The sequence below is a fragment of the Penaeus monodon genome, chromosome 14 (genome assembly GCF_015228065.2).
Source record: "Penaeus monodon isolate SGIC_2016 chromosome 14, NSTDA_Pmon_1, whole genome shotgun sequence".
Classification (NCBI taxonomy): Eukaryota; Metazoa; Arthropoda; class Malacostraca; order Decapoda; family Penaeidae; genus Penaeus; species Penaeus monodon.
In genome coordinates, this window is record NC_051399.1 from 40,590,069 (window position 1) to 40,595,068 (window position 5,000).

Below are 5,000 nucleotides of genomic sequence, written 5' to 3' on the forward strand. Positions count from 1 at the left end.
AGCTGGATTAGACCTCTTCCGCCTTCTGATCTTGGGATATACATGCGGTCCACGTCTGCTTTTGGGTGGTGCATTCTTTCGGCTGATAAAATCTTGCGGGTCTTTCTGTCAAGATTCTGTATTTTTTGTTCAGTCCAGGCTATTATTCTGAAGCAGTAGGTAACGATTGGTACTGCTAATGTACTGATAGCATTGATTCTGGTGGTAGCGTTAAGTTGATTTGGTGACCATTCGTATCCGTCTATAATATTCTTTCCTGAACTTTTCCTTCGTCATCGCATGCTGGATTCCATCTCCTTCATTTATTACTAAATACTTGTAAGAATCTTCTGGATCGAGTTCTTTGATGGTCGTGTCGATGTCAATCTGGATGTTCTGGCTGTTTGTTAACTTTCTTTTTTGAAGGTAGCTTTAGCGCATTTCTCAAGGCCAAACTCCATTCGGATGTCATCACTAAAGGTTTTTACAGTGTGGAGGATGCCTGTTTGCTCTTTGTTCTTTGCGTAGGTCTTAAGATCATCCATACAGAAGAGATGATTGATTTTCTTTCCTGATCGTGTATTGTAGCCATATCCAGTCTCATTTAGCACTGATGACAGTGGAGTTAATGCCACACAGAACAGCAAGGGTGAGAGGGAGTCGCCTTGGAATATACCGCTGTTGATGTTAGCGGTCTTGATTTCAGTTGGCCCTCTGTGTGGTTTAAGACTAGAGTCGTGCTCCACTGTCTCATGTTCTGGGTCAGAAACTGAATGAGTATTGGTGAGATCTTGTAAATACTCAGGCATTTGAGAATCCAGTCATGAGGCACAGAATCAAAAGCTTTCTTGTAGTCTATCCATGCAGTTGTTAAGTTTTTCTTTCTGGATCTTCTTGTCTTTGATCATATTATTATTACTATTATTATTATTATTATTATTATTATTATTATCATTATTATTATTATTTATTATTATTAATTTTGTTGTTGTTGTTATTATTATTATTGTTAATAATAATAATGATAATAATAATAATAATGATAATAATGATGATGATGATGATGGTGGTGATGATGAAGATGACCGGCCAGTCTTCCTGGCGCATATCATCCTCTTCGCTCAGTGCTGGCTCAACATCCATGTCAGCGAGAGAAGCAGGTCCTGTATAATCCATAATATCTGCCTCGACTAGGGCACAGGATCAGCACATGACGTCACCAATACGTCACGGCCTACGCTCTGCGCATGCGCAATGGCGGGCAACACCGATCAGAGGAGCGTGGACACAAAACCTTATTTTTCTCCCTATTTTACAGGCTAAGTCCACAACTACCTTTTAGCAAACTTCCTTCGGGAATACAGCAAACCTTTATAGTGCTTGTAACAGCAGCAGATGTCTGGCAGGTCTGAATAAAGCAGGGAACAGTGGAAAATAGGAGAGCACACTCTGAGGCATTGTTTACATATCCCGGAGAGGAGACAGCCCCAGCAATGATGATGATGATGATAATGATCTTAATAATAATAATAACAATGATAATGAAAGAAAATAATAAACATACTGATAATGATAATCATCATCATCATCATCAATACTATTAATAATTTTATTATTATTATTATTATTATTATTATTATTATTATTATTATTATTATTATTATTATTATTATTACTGTTGTTGTTGTTATTGTTATTATTACCATTGTTGTTGCTGCTGCTGCTGTTGTTGTTGTTATTATTATTATTGTTGTTGTTATTGTTAATGCTATTATTATTATCATTCTTCATATTATTATTATTATTATCATCATTACTATTTTTTATTGATATTTTTTTTGTTATTATTATTATTATTATTATTATTATTATTATTATTATTATTATTATTATTATTATTATTATTATTATTATTTGTGCTGTCATTTTTATTCATTATTTTTATCCTTATTATTGTTATTACTACTACTACTACTCCTACTACTATTATTATTATTATTGTTGTTGTTGTTGTTTTGCATATTATTATTATTATTATTATTAATTATTATTATTATTATTATTATTATTATTATTAATTATTGTTATTATTAATTATTATTATTATTATTATCATTATTCTCATCATCATTATCATCATCTTCATCATCATGATCATCACCATCATCATTATTATTATTATTATTATTATTATTATTTTATTATTATTATATTATATATATATTATTACTATTATTATATATTATTTATTATATTATTATTGTTATTATTATTATTATATTTTATCATTTATCATCTATCTTCATTTTAGTTATATTATTATTGCTCATTATTGTTGTTATTTATTATTATTATTATTATATTGATAATTATAATTATAATTATTATTATTTTTATTATTATTATTATTGTTATTATCATCATCATCATCATCATCATCATTATTATCATTATTATTGCTATTATTATTATATTATTATTATTATATATTATATTACTACTACTATTACTACTATTGCTATTATTATAATAGTGATTATTATTATTATTTTATATCATCATCATCATCATCAACAACAACAACAACAACAACAACAACAACAGCAACAACAACAACAACAACAGCAACAACAACAACAACAACAACAACAACATTACCATCATCATTATTATTTTCACCAATATCCTTATTATTGTATTTTTAATTGTCATTAGTATTATTTGCGGAAGGGATTGTGGAAGTACATTTTTTTATAGCGATACTTACGTCGTTATGAAGGGTAATTATTTGGTTAGTGGACTGAGGAAATATATATTTTATAACAACAATTACCTCATGATGCAATCAACGTCTCCATTTCAGTACATTTCAAAGTTAAAGGAGTATGAAGTAAGATCTAAAAGTGATTGAATGGTTATCACTGACCTATCATTATTATCAGCTTATCATGCAATACTCAGAATTTCTTGAAACACGAAAAAAAGGAGTCATTTATAATGAAGTTGGGAGGAAAAATAAAGTGATGATTCTCAGATTAGCGCTATTTCATGATGGTCCAATTAGGAAGTTATGTGACAATGCCTTTGCATGATACATAAGAAAAATTATTAGAAAAGATGCGTCATAATATGTCATAATATCATGGCGGTTAGCCTCCATGTAGGAAAGCAGAATCTGATTGGTCTTTCACTATACCTGCTATAACCTCCTCTTGCCTAAAAGGATTAATTACATCTTCTCTCTCTCTCTCTCTCTCTCGCTCTCTCTCTCTCTCTCTCTCTCTTCCTCTCCAGTAATTTGGTTGTAGTCCATGTTTCTGATCGATAGGTCATAACTGGTAGGACACATTGGTTAAAGATTTTTATTTTTTAAACATAATGGTAAGGAGCCTCTTAGTTTGCCACTGTATCTGCCAAAGGCGCTCCAGCCTAAACTAACGCGTCGCTTAATTTCCTCATTGCTAGATTTGTTTGTTGTCCTAGGTATATATATACTTCTCCACTACCTCTAGCGCTTCGCCTTCTACTTGTATCTGTTCGAACTGAACTCTACTGTTGAACATGATCTTAATCTTTTTCTTGTTCATCCTAAGCCCAATTTTCAGACTTTCTCTCTTCAGATAATTTTTAGTTGCTGCATTTCATTTGCAGATTCACTGAAGAGAACAATATCATCTTTTTAGGTATTCGTCTCCTATTTTGATACCCTTTCCATTCCACTCTAGCTTTTTTAATGTTTCCTCAAAACAAGTTGTAAACAGTTTTGTTGAGATGGCATCGACCGGTCTAACACCTTTTTTAATTGGCATTTTGTCGGTTTCCGTGTGGAGCTTGATAGTTGCTATCCCATCTTTGTATATATCTTCCAGTATTTTACAATATACCTCCTCTACTCCCTGTCTTCGGATAGCTTCCAGTGCTGCTGGTATTTGTACAGAGTCAAATGCCTTTTCGTAATCGATGAATGCCATACACAGGAGTTTCCTACATTCGTTTATTTTTTCCTTTATTTGGGTGAGCGTGTGGATGTGGTCTGTTGGTGAGAATCCACTGCGAAAGCCTGCTTGTTCTCTAGGCTGGTTAGAATCCAGACGGTGGATAATGTGCCTAAATTGTAGGCTTGCAGCGGAGGGGTTGAAGGACGGAGGTGGGTGATGTGGGAGAGGAGGATTTAGGATGTTAGAATGGGTAGGTTTGGGGTTAGAGGGAGTTAGAAAGGTGATTTTGTATCTAGCAGTTTTTCGGAGAGATGCCGAATTCCTTAGCGGTTTCTAAGCATACTATCCTGCGCCCTCGGCGTCCGCGGCTCCGCATCGCGGGGTCAGCGTCTGCCTAAGGTACCATCGCTTGCATTACGCTTTGTCGGTGCCTAGTTTATCTGGCGGATCTTCTGGCGGGTGGCTGATTATATTTGTTGCTTAATGGTAACCATTTTTAAATCTACCTGGTTTTTGTAATGTACTTACATACTGGCGGTTTGGCTGTTCCTTAGCGAATCTACTTGAGGGAAAACTGTGGTGTGTGCAATTTGGCTGTTACTCGGCGACCGGAGAGGCTTGTCATTTAATAATGATTTCGTAATTTGGTGTTATGTTCAGGTGGGGGGAGTGATCTTTTTCGTAGATTCTATCTATCGTGGCAATCTCGATGAGCATTAGAACATGACCTTATTTAGCACAGTAATGAAATCTACCATTCCTAGTTGGCACTTTCTGGCATCCCTATTAGTTTAAAAGGTCCATGTATACCTGCTCTAATATTAAATTTTATAGATTTGTGGGACATATGGATCAATTATTTCTATTTTGGTTGGAATATAAGCTCTATATATTCACGAATCTTTCTCTTTTATGTAGCACTCTCACACATCACTTCTCACTCGTAATTTTTAGCACTTATTATCATCACTAACCCAACCACGACACCTACACACACACACACACACACACACACACACACACACACACACACACACACACACACACACACACACACACACACACACACACACACACACACAC

The 5,000-nt window shown here is 34.0% G+C and overlaps 1 pseudogene; it reads left to right on the plus strand.

Moving 5' to 3' along the window:
- Positions 1 to 5,000, plus strand: part of LOC119580712 — a 9,339-nt pseudogene that overhangs the window by 3,407 nt on the left and 932 nt on the right.